The 16,429-nt window shown below is 36.2% G+C and overlaps 1 protein-coding gene across 5 annotated transcripts in view; it reads right to left on the reverse strand.

Annotated features, from left to right (window-relative positions):
• The window catches only part of pcdh15b (protocadherin-related 15b), a 314,610-nt gene that overhangs the window by 241,918 nt on the left and 56,263 nt on the right, over positions 1-16,429 (reverse strand). For all 5 annotated transcript variants that reach the window (XM_088634838.1, XM_088634837.1, XM_088634840.1 and 2 more), the window contains one exon: positions 11,780-11,843. The gene's annotated coding sequence lies outside the window, so the exon portion shown is untranslated. The remainder of the gene's footprint in view (positions 1-11,779; positions 11,844-16,429) is intronic.

Here is a 16,429-nt window from a genome sequence, read left to right on the forward strand (position 1 = left end):
CTGGTGACAGCCAAGCATTGCAAAACAAGAGAAAAGAAAACTGGGCCAGTGAAACAAAAATGTATGGTGGTAAGAATGTATTCTTGAAAAAATTGAAAAAAAAAACAGAATTCTTTATTCTAAAAAAATGAAATTAATTATTCTGATTATGTAATTCTTTAGGTAAATTAAAATTCAGGATTATGGCAACAGTACATACTGTACAGTATGAGTGGAGTACTAAAATTACTGATATGTCACAGTGCCTCCAATGAAAAAAGTTCCTTCCAGTATAAAAGCTTCCTTTATATGTCAAATATAAGTGTGAAGATCATAGGCCATACAATCACATATATCAGCCTCTAGGGCTTTGTGTGAACATCACTCAGATTTTAAGATGCTAACAATCAGGCAAATCCTTCATGCAAATCCTTCAATTAAAATTCATTTAATTGATTTAAATGAATTAGAAAGAAAACTAGAAAATATCTGTGCTAGTAATGCATGAAAAAACGGCAGTTTAGGTTTAAAAACTGTACAACAACTGAGAAATTAAACCAACCTGACTGCAAGGGTATGGCACATTTATTGCTTCACTTACTCTGTTGTATCGCAGGGTTCAAATCTATCCAATGTCCATCTAACTTGAAAAGAGATGTCAGGCCAAAATACAGTATAGCCCGGGTGATTGTAGTGACACAATGGCAGCCCTCAGCAAGTCTGTTCAGGGCTATACTGTACATGACCTTGAACTTTAGTCTAATCTATGCACAATAATCTAGGATTCTAGGCTTTCACTTATACTAGGACTAATTAAATCACTTCTATAAATCTGCCAGACACATCTCCTAACAAAATACTAGTTTTCACCCTAGTGCATAATTCTGCTGCTAAACTACACACTCCAAAATCTCACAGTTCAAGGGCTTTGTAAATGAAATGTGAGATCTTTACCTTATTATAATGTGGCTAATTGTACTCTTCTGCTAGAATGAAAGCCCCCGAGGAATAGTTAGTGGAGTGTACATATTGTACAATGTGCTCTAAATGTCAAACCTGAATTTGTTTCATACATGGTTTGAATTATCATTTTGTTATCATATCATATCTCAAGTTTAAATTTATTCCAGTCTTATTCAAAAAATGGAATTAAGTAGCAGAATGTAAGAAATTAAAATTTCAGAAGAAAATATTTTAAGACATGTATAAATTCTTAGTTTTCAGCTTTGCTTAAACTGTCTAATGGAGATTTTTAGAACAGAGAAGCCAAAGAATATCTGTCCTTAACAGAAATATGTTACCATTCTTCTTTCCACGAAAATTAACAGAACTGTACATTTCATCTAGATGTCTATAAATACATCCATGCCTATCATAAACTCTAGAGGGCAGCAATAAAAAAGAAGGCAATGCTTATAAAAATGCTCTGAAATTTAATAAAGTAGGCGTTCTTTCATTAAATCAATTCAGTTCTATTTTCTAGTTTTTCACCTTGACAGTAAAAAGGGTTACACTGTGTTTTTTTTTATTTTACTGCTTTCATAAAAAACTATTGTCTGGGTAAAATATTGCAGCATAAGTTGCATTAAAAGTTTGTTGCATAAGTTGCATTAAACAGCTTGTCAGAACACTGCTTTTCCCTTTACATAGTAGCATTCTTAACTGTTCTAATTCTTAACTGGATATTTGAACTATACAGTGCCTTGCGAAAGTATTCGGCCCCCTTGAACTTTTCAACCTTTTGCCACATTTCAGGCTTCAAACATAAAGATATAAATTTTTTATTTTATGTGAAGAATCACCAACAAGTGGGACACAATTGTGAAGTGGAACGAAATCTATTGGATTTTTGAAACTTTTTTAACTAATAAAAAAATGAAAAGTGGGGCGTGCAAAATTATTCGGCCCCTTTACTTTCAGTGCAGCAAACTCACTCCAGAAGTTCAGCGAGGATCTCTGAATGATCCAATGTTGTCCTAAATGACTGATGGTGATAAATAGAATCCACCTGTGTGTAATCAAGTCTCTGTATAAATGCACCTGCTCTGTGATAGTCTCAAGGTTCTGTTGAAAGCGCAGAGAGCATCATGAAGACCAAGGAACACACCAGGCAGGTCCGTAATACTGTTGTGGAGAAGTTTAAAGCTGGATTTGGATACAAAAAGATTTCCCAAGCTTCAAACATCCCAAGGAGCACTGTGCAAGCGATCATCTTGAAATGGAAGGAGTATCAGACCACTGCAAATCTACCAAGACCTGGCCGTCCCTCTAAACTTTCAGCTCAGACAAGGAGAAGACTGATCAGAGATGCAGCCAAGAGGCCCATGATCACTCTGGATGAACTGCAGAGAACTACAGCTGAGGTGGGAGAGTCTGTCCATAGGACAACAATCAGTCTTACACTGCACAAATCTGGCCTTTATGGAAGAGTGGCAAGAAGAAAGCCATTTCTCAAAGATATCCATAAAAAGTCTCGTCTAAAGTTTGCCACAAGCCACCTGGGAGACACCCCAAACATGTGGAAGAAGGTGCTCTGGTCAGATGAAACCAAAATCGAACTTTTTGGCCACAATGCAAAACGATATGTTTGGCGTAAAAGCAACACAGCTCATCACCCTCAACACACCATCCCCACTGTCAAACATGGTGGTGGCAGCATCATGGTTTGGGCCTGCTTTTCTTCAGCAGGGACAGGGAAGATGGTTAAAATTGAGGGGAAGATGGATGCAGCCAAATACAGGACCATTCTGGATGAAAACCTGTTGGAGTCTGCAAAAGACCTGAAACTGGGACGGAGATTTATCTTCCAACAAGACAATGATCCCAAACATACAGCAAAATCTACAAAGGAATGGTTCACAAATAAACGTATCCAGGTGTTTGAATGGCCAAGTCAAAGTCCAGACCTGAATCCAATCGAGAATCTGTGGAAAGAGCTGAAAACTGCTGTTCACAAACGCTCTCCATCCAACCTCACTGAGCTCGAGCTGTTTTGCAAGGAAGAATGGGCAAGAATTTCAGTCTCTCGATGTGCAAAACTGATAGAGACATACCCCAAGCGACTTGCAGCTGTAATCGCAGCAAAAGGTGGCTCTACAAAGTATTAACGCAAGGGGGCCGAATAATTTTGCACGCCCCACTTTTCATTTTTTTATTAGTTAAAAAAGTTTCAAAAATCCAATAGATTTCGTTCCACTTCACAATTGTGTCCCACTTGTTGGTGATTCTTCACATAAAATAAAAAATTTATATCTTTATGTTTGAAGCCTGAAATGTGGCAAAAGGTTGAAAAGTTCAAGGGGGCCGAATACTTTCGCAAGGCACTGTATACAGTGTGCATGAAGAAAAACTCTTGGCTTTGCAATCTATAGCACTACTGCAACAGTTTAAGATGCAACACACAACACAAAGCTAAAGATTTATAGCACAGAGTTAAAGACCTTTGTAAAAGAACGTATTGTTTGTTCATGACATCACCTACAGTATTTTCTTTTGTTTGGCGGATAAGCTTGGGGGCATTCATTTGATAAAATTACTTTACACCCTTCTGAGACAATCAAAAATTCACTTTCTTTTCTGAACTGCTCCAAGCTTCATCTGTGCAGAACAGAAAAAAAAGGCTATCAGTAACACAGCAGCCAAACAGTGCAGAAGCTTCAGAAGAGAGCAAGATAATAATGTCACAGTAAATGGTTTTGAATACAGTAATAAACACATTTGAAGAGTTCTTCAAGTTTGGTTTTCTAATAATGAATTACCTGCTAGATTGCAGGCTACAGCAAAGCTGTAGCTATTGTACTGTTGTTCAGTTCTGTTGATCTGGCAGGGAGAGGGAGGAGGGGATTAATGGCAGTGTGCGAGTACAGTTGTGCACATTGCCACTGTGTGTCTGGATTCAGAAGAGTGCATGCCTGGTCAGCCTGTGCAGCTGTACAGTATCTCCTATATAGTGATTGTGGATGGGTCAGAGGACAGCCAGGAAACACTTAAATGACAGGTTTCTTTCCAGAGGGTTATGTCCAGCTTGGAAACATTTGGGCTGAATTCATAGGAGGTAAAAAGGCTATCTGTCTGGGAGGTTCAAGAGGATTGTTTATCACTTTTTTGTTCTAGCAGTTTAATACATTTTGTTTGCTAATGCCTTTTATCTTCCATACTAAAAGCTTGCTACCGTTTCCAAACAAGGTAGATAAATAGAAACATGTACAGTACATACTGTACATACAATTGATGTCCTAATGTACATTACTATTACTGATCACTCTGAAAAATAAAAGCAAGGAAACAAATCTTAGTAAAAACACATTTCAGGACAGATACATATCCAGACTGATATTAAAACGCGCAAAACGTGCAGTATTTCATCCAAATGTAAGGCGGTATGTTGCGTTATGTAATTCACTGGCCTACGACAATCATAGGCAGCTCTTGAGGTGCATTAGATGTTAGTGGAACGATTGCTTTGTTTAATCTGTTTCTCTACTGTGCAAGTTAAAATCTGTTTAATATGGAATATTAATATGGGATTTTACAAAGAAATCCTGGTGGCTGAAAATAAAAACAATAGAAGTATAACATAATACTGTATATACAGTACCTAATGTATGTACAGTAAATAGTAGTGGTAGCTAAATATAAAAAACAAAGTACATACAGTATTCCACCATCTTCAGAAACATTTTATGCATCATCTTTAACTAGGTAACGGTGGTTATTTTGGAAAAGTTTTGACGTGACTGTTACTGTATAATTGTATAGAGATTTTACGTATTTTACAGTACTTTATAAAAAGCTATAATGTTTATCTTTTTCTAAGAATACATAATAAGAACACTGTACTTGTTTTTATTGTAAAAATAAAAAAGTTGTATTGTTTTAATACCCATTGACAGTGAATATAAATATGGAATCTTGTGGATATTTTGGAAACATTTTGCCATTTCCAAGACATGACATTCATAGACATTCAAAGCTCATAGACATTTTGATAGTGCTAAAAGAAGCACATCACATTCACAACAAGCAATAGTATAATAATACATTTTTTTATATTACTCTGAGTTCTTTTTAATAGCCCTACTTTCTTTTTTTAAATTAATTTAATGTTCATCATACTGTAATACAAAGTTTAAAATTAATAAAAGTCTAAACAGTTTACAACTTAAATTCTATAATTGGAAGAAGATTATCTTATGGAGCTCAGCATTGACCAAGATTTAAAACCAGGCATTTTCTGGTGACAGCCTAAATGCTTCCACATGCCACATTAAGGATTTGCCACCTGGAGGATTTATAAAACAGGGCAGTCTGACAACAGAATATTTAAAAAAACTGTGGTGCAGTATGTTGTGCTGAAAATTGCTGCATTAGCTAGCATTCTGAATGGCTGGATTTGTACAGTAGTAGTAAGGGTCAGGGTTAAGGATAGGTTTCAGATAAGGAAAGGGTTAACATATTCTAATTCAGGTGGGAAGCTGCATCAGCATGCGTAGGCTGAAAAGGAAGAAGTCATAGGTTTATTTCATGCTGAAAAAAAGAAGAAAGAGAACACAACGTTTCGGCCATGGAGCCGTGAAGAAGACCTGTGAAGAAGACCTGAAGAAGGCTCCATGGCCGAAACGTTGTGTTCTCTTTCTTATTTTTTTCAGCATGGAATAAACCTACTATATTCTAATTCAGTCTTATTAGAATAGAGCATCATGTCCATGTTACAAAGGAAAGATTTTCTTAAAACCATGTCTTCCAATTCTGTTTTCTTTTATGCCAGAAATAATCTTTTCTTTGTGAATTGTTCTTCGGTCCACATCCATGTCCTGCCATACAGGACTGAATTTTCATTTATCTGGCATGTTTGTGTTTGTAATTTGACTTTCTATTAGGAAACAATCACAAAATAAGGGAAAAAAAAATAAGAGTATACGTATATAATGAATTGCATATTTTTAACACACATATAGACAAATATAAGCAAATAACAATACTTGGTTGAGGATAGTACAATACAATATACTGTTGAGAATTACAAATAAGAGACTTCTATATCCTGAGGGGAAAAAAAAATTGTTAGCCGCTTAATGCTCAAGAGAATGGATACTTTGGCTCAGCTGAATTTTAATTGGATCAATTTAACTTCTTTTCCAGGTGATGAGCTGTTTATAACTTAATGAAACACAGACAAACCTGCCAAATTCTGAACCCTAATGACCAGAGTTTGAACCTCTGCTTTAAAGAATAATCATTGATTTTCTGGGTTTTCAAGAACTTCCATTTTAATAAATGTATTTCAAGTACTTTAGGACACATACCCCGTGTCTTTTAATCTCAAATTTAAGATGTCTTAATTTCATGAATGGCAAAAAGGTCTAAATAGAATAAATTTAGCAATGATGGAGAAGAACCCCCTTAAGTAAACATGACAGTAGCAGCAGTGGGACAGGATTCAATAAAGTTAGTTTAAATCACTGTGGTAATGCAATACTTTCATCAACATCACCTTCAAAATGTAAGGCACCTGCAAATACAAGTGATGAAAAAGATCCATTTACACAGTAAAATAGTAAAATAACATGCTGTGTGCCATAGATTTTAATGTACCTTCCTTGAAAAAAAAGCAAAACAAATTTCAGACACTGATTGTTTTACACAGGCCAGATACATGATGAATAACAGTAAAAATAATCAGGACAACTTGCTGAGTTTACAGTATTGTAATTTACTGCTGGGCAACCTTACTCTTATTTAAACAATTTTCTCATAGCACTTGAGAAAGCTCAGCTAACACTTTAAAACAACTAGGAAATCTGGAACAGTGTGAAGAAGTATAATTTGACAACTGTGGAATTAAAGTGCCTTAAAAAAAGAACTTGATCTGCATCCAAAAAAGGCTGTCCTGGTACCACTATGTGTTCATAGCTACAGTAAATATGAGTGAAGAGGGGACATTACAGCTGTTTCCTCCTGTCTGGAAGTCTTCAGGGCAACAAACATGTTCAAAACATGATTTTCTTCATCCTGTGCTCATCTAAACTGTTGCACAGTAATTCAGAAAATGACAGTGTTACATTATGTTAACAAGGTGACTAAAATTGTCATGATCGCTACTCCTCCTCTTAAGGGCGCTCCAGCTCATCCCTGTTCAGCCTCATTCCCCACACCTGTTCCTTATTCTAACCACCTTTCAGTCCGCCTTAAAAGCCAGGAGCTCACGTCATTTGAGGCTCTACATTGAATCCCGTTTCATGTGAGCTGGGGTCCTGCTGAAAAGAAAGTTTCATCCTTTACACATCAAGATGATGCAACATCATTTTTCGTTGCATTAATCATGAGACCCAGCCCATTTCCCTTCCCCGTTGAGCAAGCCTGGCATATTTTAGGCAAAATACAATAGCTTACGTGCAGTTCGCTTGCGCAGCAACAGGCGGTTTGGGTTTTCTGCAGTTTCAAGACAAGTTCTTGAACATGGCTCGCCTGGTGCATCTGTACATTCCGTTCCCGGACCTTTGACTAAGCCTTGTTAATAACATTTTCAGGATTACCCTTTATTTACTTTTCTCTCACATTCCCTCCTTTTTATCCTTAACATGGCAGAGTTCTGAATCACCGTATGGGTCGCCTGGAGGTTCCCATAGTTCCTTTTGAATTCATACTTAAGAGAGTATATTGATGCATGAACATATTCATCACCATGGAGTGAAGCATGGGAATAATAAAAGTCATACAGCATAATAATAGCAAAAACACAAGTATTACAGCCACTATAAATGATGCCAGCAACTTAAAGAAAAACATTCCCCATGGTCCAAACAGTGACTAACCAGGAGAAGAAGCGGGTGTATCTTTGATGCCTCTCTCCTTATTCACTCATTAGTTCTTACAGCACAGGTAAATCCCTGTGGGCTGGAGCCCAGCATAATCTTAGGGGGTTTACAAGATAGGTCAACAGCTGGGTATAAATCTTAGAACAATCGACATATTGTCCCCCTGCCTCAGCTATGCCGTTTTGCAGAACAATTCTAGCTGAAGTTGTAAAATTTCTTTGTTCCATTCCTGCAAAACATCTTATTATGAACAAACAAACCACAATAATTATTTGCATCTAGGGGAATCACTACCAAGGGTAACCCCCCTACAGCAGTTTGGGGCCCCGCTGTGCAAACCCAACACGAACTCTGATTCTCTCTGCTCGCATATTAATGTGACAGAGCTAAAATGTATTTATGCCATTCACTCCCTTATCATGGGTGTGCTCATCAAGTCACATTTTCAGTGATCTTTTCAGTCAGTACTTAATTCGCTCAGACCCATGGGCTTTGGTGTGTGAAAGGCCTGTTCCAGAGGTTGTGTATCTCTTGGGTTCCAGAGGTTGGGAGAAGAGGTGTTCTCTTCACTGGTCACTGTTCAACTAATATTACCATTTTATCAGCAGTACCAATTAGCTGCTGCTGCTTGGGGATTACCTGTCACAGTCAGCTAATGACGTAACCCAAGCTCAAACCCATGGGCAATCTCTCTTTATGGGTTGAGCCTCTCAGGAAGCCTTAACCTTTACTCTGTATTAACAATGTGTAGAACATTTCTCCACTTCAACTCCAGTCCTATCCCTAAAAGGCCTCTCTTCATCTACACAAGCACTTCACGTTACATGGTTCTTTGTCAATATGCTATCCTGCCTTCTATATACTGTAGGTGGGCAATTCGCACACTGATATCAATAGTAATTACTTTATTCTCAAGTACCTCGATGAAGAAGCATTGTGCCAGAGACATAATGTTCGAATGTTGGTACTGTGAGATGAACCACATTTGTTAAGTCTCTAGTAACTCCTTTGTTGTTAAAAGACTAAACTTTCCATCAACGCAAAAGTTTTTTGGATAAGGCTATTTATGGTGTAATATGAATAATGAATGTGATAAATGCAAGAAAATGTCATGGCAAATTATCAATGGTTTAAAAAATAAGTAGTGTACTGTACATAGCACAAATAGAACTGTTTCAGGGACCAAAGTAACTACAGTATAACTTCAAGCAGTGTTCAAGGTACTCTGTCAGAGCAATGAAATGTCAACCCCCATTACAATAAGAGTCTCTGTAATGTCAAACTTATTTATTCTGCTTTTAGAAAAGCCCTGTACAGTACATCACAAAGTAAAGTTTGAAAATAAAAAGTAAAAAAAAAGAACTTCTGCTACTGGAAAGCAGTTGTCTTAAATTATAAAAAAATAAAGGGGATTTTGTCATGATTTCCTTCAAATTCTGAAATGTAAATGAATTATTTTGCGTTTTGCTTCACAAACTGAATTCTTAATTTTAACCCTAATCTAGTGTCTAATGCATTTCTTTCACTGCCTTTAAATATATAGTTTTTAGCAATTGAGTGGTATCCTCAAATTCTAAGTTTTTTCTTTGAAGAGAGGTAAAGGAATATGACAGTAATATACATTGAGAAAATGTCCGACGTTAAAAAGCCGGTACAATTAAGACAGCCAGGCAATGTTCTGTAATTAATATACTGTTCAGACAGGCTTTTGAAAGCAACATTTTTTAAAAAGCTTCATTGTTTACGTAGGATACACAATGTCTAAGTCATTTGAGGCAGACAATGTTAAAAGGTGAGAGCACTCTTAAATGACTACAAAGCTGGAAACAATATATTACGTGCTTAGTCTCGAAGTAATGAGGATAGTAAGAATGACCTTAGTCTTGTTGAGTAAGTGAACTTTTCAGATAGCACTTTCTCTGCCAATTATAGTCCTTTTCGGACTCCTCCTGATTTCTTTTTTTGTCTCTCAACTGTTTTCAGAACTGCTGGCATTAAAGCAGACCATTAGCATCAATTGTCAACCAACACGGTCAACTTGACATAAACACAGAGAATGTGCACATAAAGATTTTAAACCAACTTTGAATTGTTTCATGAGATATCCACAAAAAAACGAAACTGCATGAATCTCTTTGATGAGATTCTTAAAGAGAAACACAGACCTAATTTCAAATGGCAAGTCCCTGCTTTTGGTGAAACAGACAAGAGCTCCACATGAACTCATAATTCCTTTGACTGAAGCAAAACATGTTTGATTATGGTCCAAATGATTTCAAAATTATGTCCCATCTGCCAATCACAAATTACATGCCCCATTCTTTATGGCTGCCATTTATTTGCCGCAAACACCATGGTAACTTAAACAAAATGGAAAGTTGCATTCCAACACATGGGGATGTGACAGTCAGCTGAAGGATGTACAGTATCTAGATTTGGAATCAATCCTGGCTTTTGACACTATTACCTTCAAAGCAGAGAGTGAGAGTAGCTTTGCTTTTAATAACTTAAAGGGACTGTCATAGCCAGAGATTAACAAAAGTGTTATGAGGATGATATACATTTCTACAGTATTTAAATCCGTAAAGAAAACAGAATTATATTTTGAAGAGTAGGCCTTCATAGACAGCAATATTTCTAACTCCAACGTATGTTAGCAAATGTATCTCATAATTTCTGTAATTCTACCTTTCAAAAACATGCTACAGTACTGTACATGTACTGTACCACATGGACCTATAGTCAAAAATTCAACAGAATGATCACTGCAAAACAGAATATTTAAATGATACATTGGTACAGAGGTGTATGACAAGAACTTTATGCAGCTCATTAAAGTCATTCAGACTTGTGTTACTGTCTGAGGGTTTACAATACCACATAGCATTGTTATTCCTCTCTCAACAGAAAAGAGTGTTAGGACCTGTAGCTCACGTAAAACTTTTATTAGGTCTTATAGAGGAAATCTCATTTGTTTCTCAGAGCACAAACAGCAATAAAGCATTAAGGTTTGAGGCCCTCAGATATTCAATCCAATAGGCTGAAGTATTTTTAGTGACTGGTTTATTTTTTCTTATCAATCATTCATGACCGCAAACATTTTTTTCGGGAGTCCAATTTTCTTTAATAACCCCAATTTAAAGCAGAAAAATACCTAGGTACCTAATGTTTTGCTGTGATTACAAATACCCAGCTTTATTTAAATGTGAATAAGGTTGGAATACTCAATAGGAAAACTCATTAAATTCACTTCATGCAGTTAAAAAGAGTGTTCAAGCAAAATGACATACTGTAGCCCAATTTTAATCATAATATGCTATACTGTATGTGATGGGACTTCTGCATCAATACCTAATTGGAATTATTTGTGAAGAGAAGGATGAGCCTATAACATTTTTCTTAATTTTAAGCACTTGTCTAACTAATGAGTAATTTCAATAATGCAGTGTAATATATTTGAGCTTGTATGTTAATGATAACACAATTCAGGTAATTATCTTCTATATGATGCCCTGTCAATTACATCATACCCTGTTTACAATGCCTACTGTAGGTGTTTTTTTTAATTTTGTGGTTCTCTTTACACTGATCGTAACCTATTGCCTGGTGTTAAACATATGACGTTACAGAAACATTATTATATAACTAGAATAAAAATCTAAAACAATGATATAATAATATTGCATTAATTATATGAGGTGACTAAAAAAAATGACATGCATGTGAAGTTTAATAGAAATAGATTATTGTCATCCCCTTCTGATCTGACATGGCCTTGCAGCTAGCAAAAATGGTTTACCTAGATTGGACAGTCACTTAAATGTATGACAATTTCAATTTAAAAAAAGAATGTAACTATTTTGTGTAATTAATTGGCTAGGATTTAATTTGACCTCTATTACTCTCTGATACCATTTTAGCAATGTTTTTGCTTTGTTTTTGCAAATCTTCTAGATAATACAATTTTAATTGAAAATTCTTACCTTATCTGAACAGTATTTCCTTTTTCATAAGGCAGAGCTTTTCATAAAGTCACATTGTGTGCTCCTAGAGAAGACAACAATGTTAATTAAATTACAGTATCTGCTGCACTTCTAAAATTTACTGAATACAATGGCAGTGGCAGAGAAATACTACCAAGTTCTATCTTAACAATCAGTTATTATATGACAACAAAAATCGCACCTTGTTTCTACATATTGTGACTAGAAACCTTTATATTCACAATCACGGTTTTATAATGGCATGAAATTCTAATATATATCACAGGGACAAAACATAACTGACTCGACATGTTTCAGATTTCTTCGCTGTGTTTCCTGAGCTCCAGCTGAAATGCTGCTTTACAGTCATGAACCTTCCTTTATAGGAAAAGCTGAAGATGAACAAATTACTGTGTAGCCAAAACAAGTTATGGAACAATGTTTTGGTCACAAAAGATTACACTATCCTTATATATGTACTGTAATTCCAATTAGTTAAATGTGTCTGGAAAGGTAACAAAATTTAGAATTTTAACTAGTCAGGAATGCACTTAGATACAGAATTTCTTCAATCATTTCATCCATCCACTTTCTAATTGCTTTATCCAGTACAGTGTGGCAGGGAAACCAAAGCCTATCAAGGCACATGGTGGGATGCATCCTGGATGGGACACCTCTCTGTCACAGGGTATCAATCATATCATGATTCTGTTGTATTAGTTGTTACTTATTACAATATCTTCAGTGCATCTTAGATTTGTTTCGTCTTAGATTTTCATTTGTCATGCTACTATAACTACAGTAAATATTCTAGCAGCGCATGTGTTCTTAAAAGACATCTGAGTCAGGGAAGGTCAACTCTTCTATTGTAAAGTCACACTTCTGAAAAGAATATAGGTCGCAATTATAATCAGTTGCTGAATCTACCAGTATATTCTGTAACTTCAAAGTAATAAAAATTCACAGGATCTTGCAGCTTTTTATAATGTGTGTTGAACCCTCCTTGAATTCTTCTTTTTAACGATGGCGTTCCTCTGTGCACTAAAACCTGTTCAACACTGCTGTCCTTCCCCAGCTTATTGCCTACATTTAGTCTCTTGTATCACACTCTGCCCTTATACAGTAACATTTAGGATCTGTCCAGTGCCAGTCTAATCAAAAACAGACTATCCTCTGTATTATAACACAGAACGGACCACAACTCATCCCTTTGTTCAATTACAAATTCTGTCACAAAGTATTTAATCCGCATTCCTTTTATTGATGAGAAAAGCACATACAGTGCCTTGCGAAAGTATTCGGCCCCCTTGAACTTTTCAACCTTTTGCCACATTTCAGGCTTCAAACATAAAGATATAAATTTTTTATTTTATGTGAAGAATCACCAACAAGTGGGACACAATTGTGAAGTGGAACGAAATCTATTGGATTTTTGAAACTTTTGTAACTAATAAAAAAATGAAAAGTGGGGCGTGCAAAATTATTCGGCCCCCTTGCGTTAATACTTTGTAGAGCCACCTTTTGCTGCGATTACAGCTGCAAGTCGCTTGGGGTATGTCTCTATCAGTTTTGCACATCGAGAGACTGAAATTCTTGCCCATTCTTCCTTGCAAAACAGCTCGAGCTCAGTGAGGTTGGATGGAGAGCGTTTGTGAACAGCAGTTTTCAGCTCTTTCCACAGATTCTCGATTGGATTCAGGTCTGGACTTTGACTTGGCCATTCAAACACCTGGATACGTTTATTTGTGAACCATTCCTTTGTAGATTTTGCTGTATGTTTGGGATCATTGTCTTGTTGGAAGATAAATCTCTGTCCCAGTTTCAGGTCTTTTGCAGACTCCAACAGGTTTTCATCCAGAATGGTCCTGTATTTGGCTGCATCCATCTTCCCCTCAATTTTAACCATCTTCCCTGTCCCTGCTGAAGAAAAGCAGGCCCAAACCATGATGCTGCCACCACCATGTTTGACAGTGGGGATGGTGTGTTGAGGGTGATGAGCTGTGTTGCTTTTACGCCAAACATATCGTTTTGCATTGTGGCCAAAAAGTTCGATTTTGGTTTCATCTGACCAGAGCACCTTCTTCCACATGTTTGGGGTGTCTCCCAGGTGGCTTGTGGCAAACTTTAGACGAGACTTTTTATGGATATCTTTGAGAAATGGCTTTCTTCTTGCCACTCTTCCATAAAGGCCAGATTTGTGCAGTGTAAGACTGATTGTTGTCCTATGGACAGACTCTCCCACCTCAGCTGTAGTTCTCTGCAGTTCATCCAGAGTGATCATGGGCCTCTTGGCTGCATCTCTGATCAGTCTTCTCCTTGTCTGAGCTGAAAGTTTAGAGGGACGGCCAGGTCTTGGTAGATTTGCAGTGGTCTGATACTCCTTCCATTTCAAGATGATCGCTTGCACAGTGCTCTTTGGGATGTTTGAAGCTTGGGAAATCTTTTTGTATCCAAATCCGGCTTTAAACTTCTCCACAACAGTATTACGGACCTGCCTGGTGTGTTCCTTGGTCTTCATGATGCTCTCTGCGCTTTCAACAGAACCTTGAGACTATCACAGAGCAGGTGCATTTATACAGAGACTTGATTACACACAGGTGGATTCTATTTATCACCATCAGTCATTTAGGACAACATTGGATCATTCAGAGATCCTCGCTGAACTTCTGGAGTGAGTTTGCTGCACTGAAAGTAAAGGGGACGAATAATTTTGCACGCCCCACTTTTCATTTTTTTATTAGTTAAAAAAGTTTCAAAAATCCAATAGATTTCGTTCCACTTCACAATTGTGTCCCACTTGTTGGTGATTCTTCACATAAAATAAAAAATTTATATCTTTATGTTTGAAGCCTGAAATGTGGCAAAAGGTTGAAAAGTTCAGGGGGGCCGAATACTTTCGCAAGGCACTGTATCCAGCAATAGCTTATGATTCTGCATCACATTCATCAGTTTAACTCCCTACCTTTCTGTTTTTGCAGAAGATACCTGGAAATTATACTTACATTTTATTTTTATTTTTTTTATTTAGAGAGTGGTAAATACTATTTTGACTGGTTTAAACTAAGAAGTTCTCAGAGCCAGTAAATGGTTGCATTTAGTTAAAATCACTAGTCATTGTTTGCTACTTGTAGAACACATACAAATTGCTCTTATTGTCATTTAAAACATACTGATATAAACAGTAAAAGCCAGATTGGCATTGTACAAATTCTATATTGTACAATGTGCAAAAACACTATCCAAGGAGAATTTGCCCTTGACTTGGATCACATAATATCTTTTGGGGGGGCTGTATATATGCGTTTTCAATGTAGGTGACATACACCTGTGATTTACTGTCAAATGGAGCCGCTTTTCAGTAATCTTATTGAATTTAAACAGGTTTTCGTCTTACAATATGTGCATTACAATGAGTTCAGCCACTCTCAATATAAAACGTGCACGGCACAATATAACAAATGAATATACAGTAGTTTCCTTTAAAAAAGTAAAATGCAAGCAAAATTTTACAATACTTTCACAAAATTACTGAAGGTGAAAAAAAACATTAAAATAAATGCATAACTTACTCTATTTAATGTCGCACAAAACCTGTACACTATTCTTTCCTCCCATATTTATGATCAAATGTAATGGTCATTCTGTTTGCAGTGTACATTTGTTTTGCATGTCTTGAGAGTGACTCAGTAAAAGCTAATGTATAACTTTGAAGAACACCACCAGTCTCTTTCTTCAGAACCTGGTCTTATTGATGAATCACATAAAAAAAAAACTAAAATACTTTTAAGCACAACCCCTATAATGAATAAAAAGAATAACAGATCTAGATAAAAAGTGCAATGTAAAAAAAAAACATTTAACATAACATATACTGTACACCTCTTTTAAACAAGGCACAAAAGAGGACATTTATTAAAAGCCAACAGGACTATAAAACTTGCATATACTGTATAATTTGTAAGAGCCCTTTAAAAAGTTCAAAATCATCAGGCATGGAGAAGTCAATATGTTGTTGAAAACAGTGATTAATAAGATGCATTATTGTGCTTTGAATTTTTCCCTTAGGAAAAAGCTAAATCAACACTTTTACTTAACGTATAAAGAACTGAGTGTGAAAAAGTGCCAGGAGTAACAGAACCCAGTTAAAATAGAGGACATTGTTATGATGTTGTTCCCCTAGCCTAATGGCTAAGTTTTCAGATCTTTCAGGACATAGTAGAACATCAAACATTCATTTTAGTTCTTATTTCACATTTCTACCTAACTTTGCCAGATCTCAGAAGGTGCATAAGACTGGGTAACTGTTTTTTACGGGTCACCATTTATGGAAATTAATGGATATCCGATTGCACATTTAGGATTTTTTCCTTTCTTTGGATACTAATTTGTATTGGGAGTAATAGATGCTTTTGCTGTTTTGGATTAAAATAAATAAGATCTGCCTATATTCTAAATTCATGTTGACAATCCAAAATAATCTTAGTGCCATCTAGATGATCCTAATTAGACCGATGCTATACATGGACTAGCAAACATGGAAGGTTTAATGAGAGAGCAGAGGATGATATTTGAGGCTGATACGATTATATTTTTGTCTAATAAAGGAATAAATAATACAGTACCTTTAAAAGAAAAGGAAAGATATACCCA

Source organism: Lepisosteus platostomus, chromosome 6, assembly GCF_059453375.1.
Source record: "Lepisosteus platostomus isolate fLepPlt1 chromosome 6, fLepPlt1.hap1, whole genome shotgun sequence".
Lineage (NCBI taxonomy): Eukaryota > Metazoa > Chordata > Actinopteri > Semionotiformes > Lepisosteidae > Lepisosteus > Lepisosteus platostomus.